General features: G+C 43.8%; 1 protein-coding gene and 1 non-coding gene across 3 annotated transcripts in view; both read left to right on the forward strand.

Annotated features, from left to right (window-relative positions):
• The first annotated feature begins 12 nt into the window (after window positions 1-12).
• Window positions 13-12,884, forward strand: part of DENND4C (DENN domain containing 4C) — a 105,736-nt gene continuing 92,864 nt past the window's right edge. For both annotated transcript variants that reach the window (XM_045289106.1, XM_045289107.1), the window contains exon 1: window positions 13-45. The gene's annotated coding sequence lies outside the window, so the exon portion shown is untranslated. The remainder of the gene's footprint in view (window positions 46-12,884) is intronic.
• Window positions 8,768-8,874, forward strand: LOC115869437. The gene has a single exon (XR_004046187.1). It is a non-coding gene; the product is annotated as a small nucleolar RNA SNORA27 (small nucleolar RNA).

A 12,884-nucleotide genomic window follows, 5' to 3' on the forward strand; every position in this document is an offset into this window, starting at 1 on the left:
GCAAGGGGCCCTGGCTGCTGGCGCTGCAGGAGGAGCGGGCGGCAGGTGAGTCTGCAGGGGGGGCTGGGCGGGGGCGCCCTGCAGGGCCCGCGCCCCATGCGGGCCGGGGGCGAGTCCGAGGGCTGGGCTCCGAGCGGCGCCCGCGGGGGTCGCCGTGGAGCCGCAGAGGGGTCCCGGCTGGCATTCCTGGCCTGGTGGCTCCGCGGTTTCCGGTAGCGGGGAATCCCTGGAGCCCGCGGCTGTGTTGCAAAGAGAGGCTGCGCCGGGAAGGGCCTCCGCGCCGTCCGGTCCGGGCTGCTGCGAACCTTCCTCCGCGGGGAGCGCCAGGGGTCGGGCCCGAGGGGCCACCGGGGCCTGCGGCCACAGCCACGGAGCGGGCGGTGGGCCAGGGCCCAGAGGTCCCCAGGGGCCCGGGGGCCGAGCGGCTCGAGGGCCCGGGCAGGTGCGGCAGGTGAATTAAGTGCATTTCCTTCTCTGCCCTTTGGTGGTCGGTCCTCGGGGTTTCTTTGTCGGGGGTGACTTTTTGGCAGGCGGATTCCATTAAACTCTACAGTGACTAAACAAACCCACTGATGGGACCCTGGTGCTGCCTCTGGTAAGGAGCTGGACTTCTTCGCTGCCTGGAGGACGCTGTCAGACCTTTCTCCTTGCTACTGTTGTAGAGGGCTCTTCTAACTGGAGGCCGTGGCTCATCAGAACAAATAAGGAATGGCCCAGTTTTCAAAGTCCCCCCCACCCCCATCATGCGTGTGTTTCACACGGGAAAATGTAGGGCAGTTACCGTAGTTACTCTGGCGAACGTGAGGCCGAGTGTCATCTCCCGGAGTGAACCCTCTGCGGTTGCCCCAGAGAGAGTCAATTACTGTAGCCTGGGAAATTGACCCACTGAGCCCGCTTAATTGTGCACAAACGCGTGTGAAGGCGCCCTCCCCAGACCCCAATTTACGACTTCAGTTCTGATCGCCTTGTTTAGAGGGTGACGAGTACCCGGAGGTAGGGGAGGAAGTCTGTGCCAAGGCGCTAAGCTCTCAAATAGTATTTGATTTGCGTGATAATGTATGTATTAAATTATCAGAAATACCAGCGTTGTGTGGGTTTTCTGTGTATGTGAGATAAAGCACCAAATCCGTCGCCAAAGGAAAGCTTCGTCTTTGAGCATTAAAGGAACCTGTTGTTGATTAGTGTAACTATGACAAACCCCCCCAACATTTTATAGCCCTCCCCGTTCTTTGTATGATTACTTTGTATAAACTGCCTTCTGGGAGTGTACACTGGGAAACTCAGAAATAAATACCTGTTTGTTTTTGTGGAAGAAGGCCTGCTTCTCATATAGACGTGCCCTGGCTTGTTTTTTTAGGCATGACAAAGGGTTCTCTGCCACTCCTCCCCACACTTTGACCCCATATGTGTTGGGGCCACTTTGCAAAGCAGTTTATTGGAATGAGGGGTCTAAGTTTTTGTATTACTGATTTTAGTGAACTGATCATGTATAGGCTGATAACGCCCATAGATCTTACAAGTGGGTTCGATCATGATACCTGTGAAGATGGGGCAGGACAGGGCAGTGTATCCATATCTATCATTTTATTGCGCATAATGGTTGCTATGGATCGGAACTGACCCAACTGTACCTAAAAACACCACCACCAGGACCTTGCTAGTGCAATGCTGTTTAGACTTGTTCGTGTGAACAGTAAAGGATTATGACATGCTGAAATTGTGCAACGGAGGAATTTATTCCTGTAGGATTTGTAAATGAGTGCATTCTGTTGTTGAGAGTAAATACAGAGTTTTGTAGTATAAACTGGAGCCTGGAGTTGGAGAAATTGGCAGTGGAAAGGGTGTGTGGGGGCTGTTCTTAAAACGCAAATGTTGTGAAGTTGCAAGGAACTGCAGGGATGTGTAAACTATAACCGTTCCTGGTGCCAGGCTTGGAAGGTTATTTGGTTGAGGTGCTCTCTGTGAAGAAACATGTTAAGTATCTGCAATAAAAGCTAATTTGTAGCTGTGCACGAGGGACTTAGCATGATAAATAATGGCCCACAAGGCACTCTTGCTCTTTATATATCTGCCAGTTAAGATCAAAACATCCCATTTTTTATTGAAGTTTTCAGCCAAGACAAATACTGGATTTGCATTGGCTTTGCTGCTGAGTTTGAAAGTTAGTTTCCGTCTGGTGCTTGTGCATCCTAAGTGTACAGGTTGTAAAGTAAAAAGAGCACTGCTGAGTTGGAGATGGCTTGACTAGTGGTCTAATTGTACAATGAAATTTTAGTTACAATTTGACTTTCCAATATAATGTAGTATTTGTGGAACCTAAGCCGATGAGGGCAAATGGGCTTTATAATTTATGAGTTCAAGGCTTGTTTTCTTTGTGCTGCTGCCTGGTTCAGATGGTCAGCTTGACAGGTTGATTTGTAGTAATGGGATGCCTATTGGGATGGAAGATCTCTATGCTATCTCTGGGAAAGAGTTTTTTACTCACTACAACTGGTGTTTTATATGGTTGCCCTGTTGCATCAGAGTATAAAACTTTCAGAATCAGACCATTCCAGTCTTTGACATTTAAAATTTATAGTTTTCCGAGAAATCAGGTAGTTGATAAACTTCAGGAAATGGTCACTGGTGGTGTCAATAGCTAAGCAGGCAGATAGAAGTGCCTGCCCCCCAGGGATCTCCAAGGCAGTAATGCTTACCCACTCACTTCACTGCCATCGAGTCAATACTGACTCATAGTGAGCCCCTGTGGGGGTCCAATCCCGTAACTGTTTCCCGGAGTAGAAAATGCAGTCTTCCTCCTGAGGAGCTGCTAGTGGTTCAGAACTGCTGACCACGCGGATCGCAGCCCAATGCATAATCACCGCCCCATTGGGGATTCTTTGTACAGATGCCTAGCAGCCCTATATATATATAGGGCAAAATAGAACAGCATCCTAAGCCTTGGACTGCTAACCTCAAGTTTACACAGCTCTGAGAAAGATGAGGCTCTCTGCTCCCATAAAGATTTACAGTCTCAGGGAATCCAGGACAGATGAACCCTTCAGGACCAGTGGTGAGAGTGGAGGGAAGGTGGGGTTTGAAAGGGGGAACCGATTACAAGGATCTTCATATACCCCCCTCCCTGGGGGACAGACAAAAGAAAAGTGGGTGAAGGGAGACGTTGGACAGTGTAAGACCTGACAACATAGTAATAATTTATAAATTATCAAGTGTTCATGAGGGAGTGGGGCGGGGAGGGAGGGGAAAATGGGGAGCTGATACCAAGGGCTCAAGCAGAAAGCATATGTTTTGAGAATGATGATGGCAACAAATGTGCTTGACACAATGGCTGTATGTACGGATTGTGATAAGAGTTGTGTGAGTCCCCAATAAAATAATTAAAAAAAAAAAAAGATTTCCAGCCTCAGAAACCCTAGAGCAGTGGTTCTCAACCTTCCTAATGCCGCGACCCTTTCATACAGTTCCTCATGTTGTGGTGACCCCCAACCATAAAATTATTTTTCTTGCTACTTCATAACTGTCATTCTGCTCCTGTTATGAATTGGGTGGCCCCTGTGAAAGGGTCATTTGACACACACCCCCCCCAAGGGGTTGTGACCCACAGGTTGAGAACCGCTGCTATAGAGGGTCATTAGTTGGATTCGACTTGATGGCTGTGGGTTATTTATTTATTTATTAGCTTTTTTGGTATACGATTTCCAAGATTGTAAATCTTTCAGAAGCAGACTGCTATACCTACCTTTTAGCTAGCAGCTGAGAGACTGACCACTACCCCACCAGAGCTCTTAATAGAAATGCATTGTCCCCTGTGAGCCCTCCTCCTGCTGGCCCTCCATTCCTTGTAACCACTAAGAAATCTTGCCCTCTGTACTTTTGCTTGGCTATTAGTCAGAAGTGACTTTTTGGAAGCCAGGGGTTTAGTTTAGTTGGTAGACTTGTGTGAGGAACCCTAGTGGCACAGTGGTTAAGTGCTCAATTGCCAGCGGAAAGGTTTGCAGTTTGAACCCACTGGCCATTCAGAAGAAATAGGTCCCTGTCTGCTTCTGTGTAGATTGACAGCCTTGGAAACCCTGTGAGGCACTTCTGCTCTGTTCTGTAAGGTTGCTCTGAGTCTGAAGCAACTCACACACATTTTGCTTATGTCAAATAATTGGGATTATACAATATTTAATCTTTTATGATGGACTTATTTCACTTAGCTAATGTTTTCAGGATTTATCCATGTTGTAATATTTATCAGGACTTCGTTTCTCTTTGTAGCAGAGTAATATTATATTGTATTAATATATCACATTTGAATTTTATGTTTTTACCATTAGTTCTTTTTGAGTTCCTTTTTATATATGGTGTGAGGTGTGGGATTATGGAGATTTCCTTGTCCCAGGACCATTTGTTGAAAGATTATTCTTTGCCATTGAATGGGGTTGACACTTGATGAAAACAATTAACCATTGTTGTATGCCTTTAATTTTGGATGTATGTTCTATGTTCTGTATTACTGCCTCGTGTGCAATTGTTACTGCATGCAACTTTAAGTACTATAGCTTTGAAATTTGGAAGTGTGAATCCCACTTTGTTCTTCTTTTTGAGATTGTTTTGACTATAAAGGAACCCTTTGCACTTCATGGGAGTATGGGGTTTGGATTTTTCATTTTGGTAAAAATAAAGGTTATTGTGATTTTGATAGGTATTGGGTTGAATCTGTTGAATGGTATTTACACCCTAACCTACCCAAACCCACAGCCATCAAGTAGATTCTAACTCATAGCAGCCCTATACAGGGTTTCCAAGACTACATTTTTACAGGTCCAGCCAGCCTCATCTTTCTCCTGTGGAGCTGCCCACCTTTTGGTCAGCAGCCAAATGCCTAGCGTCCAGTGCTACCAGGGTTTTTTTTGATAGCTATTTTAAAAATATGTGAAGTATTAAAACGATTGTTTTAAATCCCCAACCTCCAAACATGGAGTATCTCCTTGTTTTTTTAGGTCAGTTTCTTAATGCTGACCATTATGATGCAGTGGTTACTTGTTGGACTGCTAGTTGCAAGGTCAACAGTTTGAAACCACCAGCCACTCCTTGGGGGAAAGTTGGGGCTTTCTACTCCTGTAAAGGGTTCCAGTCTTGGAAATTCACAGGCAGTTCTGCTCTGTCCTATAGGGTCACGATGAGTTTGCATTGACTTGATGGCAGTGAGTGTGGTTGGGTTTATTGCCAGTGATGCTGTATTCCTAATTTTTTTCTAATTGTTGGTCATATACAGTGTGCATACTGACTTTATAGTTTTTCCTTTAGTGAACTTACTTATTCTAGTAGCTTTTATGTAGATTTCTTAGGGTTTTGTTTATACATTGCCATAAACAGTGAAAGTCAGTTTTGCTTTCTCATTTCTAACCTGTATAGGTTTTGTTTTCTTTTTCTGCCCTGTTGCCAGTGGCTAGGTTAACACAATTCACTAGAATATGTGAGTCATATGTATAATTACCAACATTTTTAGTAGTCCTACATTACAACTAGGAACCATAAAATGAAATGAAATCTATTATTTTGTATTTCACTATGTCTAAATAAAAGTATAGCAAATTCCTAGGGCTGCCATAGCAATTGACCACAAAGGCGCCGACTTTAAACAGCAGAGATTTATTACCTCTCTGTTCTGGAGGCTGAAGTCCGATCTCAGGCTGCTGGTGGGGCCCTGCCCCCTCTGAGGGCTGTAGGAAGAATCTTGCCTCACTTCTCCTGGCTTCTGGTGGTTATCGGCAGTCCCTGGCACGCCCTGCTTGTGGCAGTGTAATTGAGAGGAAGTATCATTCTCATTCCTAAAAAGCCTTCTGGCTGTACTTCTTCCAAGACAGATGTGTTTGTTCTTCTGACAGTCCGCGGTGGCTTCTGTGTTCTTCACCAACATCGTCCTTCAGATACATCAGTTTTCCAGTCTTCCTTCGTCCACCCATAACAACATATAATTCCTAGTTACTAATTAAATAATTTGTATTTTAAACTAAGCGTTCAGAATCTGGTGTGTGCTTCACACCTAGCGGTACAGCTTCGTTTTCCCTTCCTCAGTTGTCTTACGAGTGGCCGTTGGGTCATGCAGGGCTAGTCTCGCATGCATTGTGGGATAGGTGTGGTAAGGTGGGATAGTTCTTCCTTAGTTTCTGATTTCAGGGAAATATGTTCGTTCTTTCACCTTAGGTGTTGAGTGTCTTTGGCTAGCTACCCTATAAGAGATTAAGAATGTTCCCTTCTGCTGAAAATACAGGGCGGATGATCCCTACAGGACCAGTGGTGTGAGTAGTGATACTGGGAGGGTAGAGGGAGAGTGGGTTGGAAAGAGAGAACCGATTACAAGGAACTATATGTGACCTCCTCCCTGGGGGATGGACAACAGAAAAGTGGGTGAAGGGAGACGTCAGACAGGGCAAGATATGACAAAATAACAATTTATAAACAATCAAGGGCTCATGAGGGAGAGGGGAACGGGAGGGAGGGGAAAAATGAGGACCTAATGCCAGGGGCTTAAGTGAAGAGGAAATGCTTTGAGAATGATGAGGGCAATGAATGTACCAATGCGCTTTACACAATTGATGTGTGTATGGATTGTGATGAGTTGTATGAGCCCCTAATAAAATGATTTAAAAAAAAAAAAAGCTCTTTCACACACACACACACACACACACACACACACACACAGAATGTTCCCTTCTGTTATGGTGTGTGTGTGTGTGTGTGTGTGTGTGTATATGTGTATCTATCCCTGCCTTAAATAGATTCAAGTACTAAACTCCATACTTGGGAAGTGGTTTGGAAACGGGCTTTGAAGATGCTGTCAGTATATTGGAGACACCACTACCACAGTAGGGTGAGTCCAGTCCAGTCTGGGCCGTGTTCTTGTAACAGGACACAGACACACAGGCAGTCGGCTCAAGATGTAGGTACAGGCCAAGAACTGCTTTTGCGGCACCACACTGTTTCATTAATTTCTCTGCTTTCTTCTTTGACCCATGGACTATTTAGAAGAATGTTCTTTAATTTCTGAGTATTTGAGGCAATTGTAAAAGGTCTTTTTATTATTAATTTTGAGTTTAAGTCCACTTCATTGAACATGTTTGGCACAATTTACATTCTTTTAAATGTGCCCTGGTGTGTTGTATAGGGCAGTGTGTTGTTTAGCTTAGTGTATGTTCCATGTGCACTTGAAAAGAACTTTGGGGGCATCGTTTATAAATGCTGGTTGATGGTCTTCCTCAAATCTTATTGTATCTTTCCTGATTGTGTGTGTGCGTGTCCCTTTGGTTCCTGAAAGGAGGGTTGTACTCTATCTGTTTGTTTATGTCTCCTTTCCCGTCTGTCAGCTTTTGCTCAGTGTACTTTGAAGGTTTCTTACTTTGCTGTGTACGTGTTAGGATTGCTGTGTCTTAAAGAAATGACTCATGGGTGTTACGAATCTCCTTCTCTATCCCTGGGCTGAAGTCTTCCTTTGCCTCTTATTCATGGTCCGTCCTCCTTGTCTAGTGAAGACTTGTGGTTCCTTTTGCAGTTAGTCTTACAACCATCACTTGGTTAACACCTTTTCCCTCACTCCCTGCGTTGAGGTTGTTTCATGTGTTTGTGATATAGTATTTTTCTTCATTAAAAAGAATAGTTCAAGGTCTATTTGTTGTCCTTTACAAGTGTTTTCCAGTCTTTTTTGGTGTTCCCTGGGGACTTCATTGTTCGGTTCCCCTTGCTGCTCTGTTGCATGCCCCCAGTGTCTCACCTTGGCATGGTGGGCTCAGGTTGGGCACAATTCCTGTCGTGTGTCTCCAGTGTTGTCCCCTGTAGGGCTATGGGTCAGTGAGGAAAGTCATGTCTCGTGGTGGGGCCGGCCCTATGGTCCTCTCTGTGCATTGGCTGCTCTGAGCAGAAATATTGTCCTCAGGAATTGGCGGGCCAGGAAGATAGTATTTTTCTTAGACCAAATTCTCCTTGGGATTTCCCAACACGCCCTCTTCCCTGCTCCTAGTCCCCCCCAAGACACAAATTATTTTTTTTTTACTTGCATGCTTTTTGTGTTATAAAGCTCTTTGAGTTTTGACAAATATGTTCTAGTGTATTGATTACTAGTTTCGCTTCCTGAAAATCTCTTGTATTTTCCATGCTCAGCCTTCTCTGGCTTTCTCCTGATCCGTGAACATGATTGATTTAAAAAAATTATTTCTATAGCCTTGGCTTATCTTGAATTAGAATCATATAATTTATGATTTTTAATGATAATGATCCTTATCATATAATTAGAATACTATTGGCTTCCTTCACTTAGCAGTAGGCATTTACATTTCCTGTATGTGCTTTTGTGGCTTGATAACTCATTTATTGATTTTACTTTTTTTTTCCAGAGGAATATCAGGATTACAGGGAAATTGTGTCAAGTATAACAAGTTTACATTTACTCCACTATTTGTTAAAGAGACTGCATCTTTCTCATTGACTTTGACCCCTAATCGGAAATCAGCTGCTTGTGGATGGATGGGTTCTCCATCCTCTCTCACTGCTCTGTGTGTCTGTCAGTCACTGAGCCAGTGCTAGACTGTTTGGATGCCTGTGACTCTGTAGTCTGTTTTGAGCCTGGGAAATGTGAGGCTTCTTACATTGCTCCTCTTCAATATTGCTTCAACTCTTTGGGGCTCTGTCCTTTACATATAAATTTGATGGTATGTTTTTCCATTTTGGGAACGAATGTCATTGGGATTTGGATGGGGGTTATTACACTATATAAAAGTAAATAAAAAATATTACTTATGTCTTTATTGGTCATTCAAGTGGGGCAAAAGAAATAGTCTTTTAAAACTCAGGCAAACTGGGTGTTTGTCTTGGACCCTGTCAGAGGAAACAGGTTAAAAAGAAAAAGGAAAAAAAATGTCCTGCTTTTAGGGTTCTAGTTCATATAGGCACAGGTTTGTTGCAAAAAAGAACATATTTAAACATGTCTCTGCAGTCAGTGGTTGGCTGCAGATGACTTCTTTTGGTAACAGACCTGTATTAATCCCGATAGGAACCCACCCTGGTGGCATAGTGGTGATGTGTTGGACTGTAATCTGGAAGGTCAGCAGTTCTAAACCACTAGCTCCTCTGCAGGAGAAAGACTGGGCTTTCCACTCTAGTAAAGAGTTAGTCTCAGAAACCACAGGGGCAGTTCCCCCCCAGTGTTACAGGGTCACTGTGAGTTGTCCTTGACTCACGACAGTGAGTTTGGGTCTTTGGTGTATTCTCGCTAGAGTGCCTTCAAAAAAAATCTGATCGAAACAGCAATGTCATAGGAGGGTATCTGTGGGCCCAGCCAAATTCGAAGCACAGAGGTCAGCTCAAAAGATCATGCTAAATTTTCCTCTAGTTCTTAAATGCCCCCCCCCCACTACCATGATCCCAATTCTACCTTACATATCCGGCTGGACCAGAGGATGTACACTGGCACAGATAGGAACTGGAAATACTGTGAACCCAGGACAGATGACCCCCACCCCCCCAGGACCAGTGGAGATAGTGGCGATATCAGGAGGGTGGAAGGAAGGTGAGGGAGAAAGGGGGAACAGATGACAAGGTCTACATAAGGCCTCCTCTCTGGGGGACGGACAGCGGAGAAGTGGATGAGAGACACGTCAGATGGGGTAAGATATGATAAAATAATTATAATTATAAATTATCAAGGGTTCAGGGGGAGGGGAAAAAATGAGCTGACACCAAGGGCTCGGGTGGAAAGCGAGTGTTGTGAGAATGATGACGTCAACATATGTACTAATATGCTGGACACAAGTGACGTATGTACAGATTGTGATGAGTTGTATGAGCCCCTAATAAAATGATTATTTAATTTAAAAAAAGATCATGCTGAGTGCTTTTGTGGGGCAGGTTGTTTTCAAAGGACACAAGACAATCATGAGGGCTTATTAGAAAACTTTTAAGAAAATTGAAAACTGCATTTGTGAGAAAAAGGCCAGGAAATGAGGGCAGAAAAGGTTTTTTCTGGCACAATACACCTGCTCCTCCTGTGAGGCTAGCACACTGCCCTCTTGCGTTTTGCTGTGAATCATGCCGCATTCAGCCTGCAGTCCTTCGCTGGCTCCTTCAGACTTCTGTTTGCTCTCCAAACTCAAATATTACATCACATGATTTGAGTCCCTGGAGGATGCCAGTGCTCCTGCCTTGATGTGGTGTCGGTGAAAGAGCGCAGTTCCTTGGGGAAGGTTTGAGATGGACACACTACCTTGAGAAATACAGAACTAGATGGCGGCCATGTTGAAAAACAGTAGCTTCACATTGTGATAGTCTTGCATAATAAAGGTTTCTGTGATCTTAAAAGAATCTTTTTTTTACTTACCTTGTGTTTGTGTGTGTTTTATGTGTTGGGTGCTCCCGAGTTGGTTCTGGTCCATAGCAACTCTTGTGTGCAACAGAACGAAACACCATGCAGTCCTGTGCCATCCTCGCACTGTTTCTTACATTTGACAGCGGCAGTGATAGCCCGTTTTCCATGTCGTCTGAATCTGGCCTGAACGTCTGGCAGCTCCTTGTCGACGTACTTCTGCAACCATTGTGGGGTGACTTCAGCAAAATTACTTGCATGTGCTATCAGTGATCTTGTTCTGTAATGTTCCTATTCTATTGGAGCACCTTAATTTGGAATGTGTACAAGTAATGCATCTCTGCCAATCGGTTGGCCAAGTCGATGTCTTCCAGATTTCCTGGTATAGACTAGTGAGTGCCTCCAGCGCTTCATTACGTTGTGGGAACATTTCAGTTGGTAGTCTGTCCATCAATTCTTGGAGCCTGGTGTTTGGATAATGCCTCTGTGCACCCTGGGACCCAAGCTGCTTCTGATAGTGCCATTGGGTCTTGCTCATGCGCTACTTCCTGAAACGGTGAAATGTCGACTCGTTCTTTTGGGACAGTGACTCTGTTCTTTCCATCTCCTCTTGATGCTTCCTGCCTCATTCATTCTTCCTCCCTTGGAGAATCTTCTCAATGTTACATTTTGAGGCCAGATTTTTTTTTCTTGAGTTCTTTCAGCTGAACATATGCTGAGCATTGTCTTCTTTTTTGGTTTTCTAACTTAAGTTCTTTCCACATTGCATTGTAATATTTTACTTTGTCTTTTTTTTAAATCATGAGGGGCTCATACAACTCTTCACAACCCATGCACACATCAATTGTGTAAAGCACATTTGTACATTCATTGCCCTCATCATTCTCAAAACATTTGCTCTCCACTTAAGCCCCCAGCATTGGGGCCTCATTTTCCCCTCCGTCCCCGCTCCCCCCTCCCTTACTGTATCTTTTCAAGCTGCTCTTTGAAATTTTCTCTCCAGCTCTTTTGCTTCATCATTTCTTCATTTACTTTAGCCACTCTATGGTAAGAGCACGTTTCAGAGTCTCTTCTGACATCCACTTAGATCTTTTCTTTCCTTCCTGTGTTGTCTTAATGGCGTTTTGCTTTCTTTATGGACGATGGTCTTGATGTCCTCCTACAGCTCATCTGGTTTCCCGTCATTCGGACTCAGTGCATCAAATATGTTTTAGAGATGATCTTGAAACTCAAGTGGGACATACTCAAGGTTATGTGCTGGCTCTGTGCTCGTGTTTTCATTTTCTTCAGCATCAACCTGAAGTTACCTGTAAGCAATTGGTGATCTGCTTCCCCATCAGCCCTGGCCTGGTTTTAGCTGCTATATTGAACTCCTCCATCATCTCCTCACACAGAGATAGTCAGTTTGATTTCTTTGTATTCCATCTGAGAAGCTCATATGTATAGTCTCTGTGGGTGTATAGTCGCTGTGTGTGTTGTTGAAGGCTACGAACAAGTCGTTGGTCTTGTAAATTCTATCATGTGATGTCTACCTTTGTTTCTGTCACCAAGACCATAGTTTTGTTTTTTCTTCCTCAAATCATTTTATTGGAGACTCGTACAACTCTTATCACTATCCATCCATCCATCCATCCATCCATCCATCCATCCATCCATCCATTGTGTCAAGCACATTTGTACTAAGACCATATTTTCCAACTGCTATTTCTAGTTCTATGATTATTCCAATAATTATTAGTGCATCTGATTGCCTGTTTGATTAGATTCTGATTGAAGACATTGGTAGAATTCTTCAATTTCTTTATTAGCTTTAGTGGTTGGTGTGTAAATTTGAATAATAGTTATATTGATTAGATTTCCTTGAATGTGGATAGATAGAATTTTGTCACAGACAGCATTGTACTTAAAGATAGATCTTGAAATCTCCTTTTTAACGATGAATGCAATACTATTCCTCTTGATTGTATCATTTCCAGCATATAAATCATGAGATTTGTGATTCAAAATGGCCAGTACCAGTCCATCTCCCCTCACTAACACTTAGGATATCCATTTTTATGTGTTCCATTTCATTTTTAATGACTTGCAATTTTCCTAGATTGCAACCTTGTCCATTCCAAGTTCCAATGATTATCTATTCACAACTGTGTCTTCTCTCTCAGAGCCCTGTGCCATCAGTAAATGAAGGCCTTAAATGGAGAGCTGCTTCCTTCTTTATAGTCTGTTCTTCCTATGGAAGCTCTGCTGAAACCTGCTCTCATTGGGTGACTGCTGGCATTTGAAATACCAGTGACACAGCTTTCAGCATCACAGGAACATACAAGCTACCACAGAATGACAAAGTGCCGGACAAGTGGTGACTTGTGTCTGTAGATGTCCTTTTCTTAATTGGGTTATTTGTGTTCTTACTGCCATGTAGTCAGTTACTTAATATGATCCATCTAGCTTTAGTCTCTTTAACTTCCACCAGATGAGTTGGTGAATAGTGAATGATGGGGGGAGTGCGGAGTGGAGACCCAAAGCCCATGAGTAGGCCACTGGAGAT

Source organism: Echinops telfairi, unplaced genomic scaffold (genome assembly GCF_000313985.2).
Source record: "Echinops telfairi isolate 266 unplaced genomic scaffold, ASM31398v2 ScPeMD7_25;HRSCAF=90, whole genome shotgun sequence".
Taxonomy (NCBI): Eukaryota; Metazoa; Chordata; class Mammalia; order Afrosoricida; family Tenrecidae; genus Echinops; species Echinops telfairi.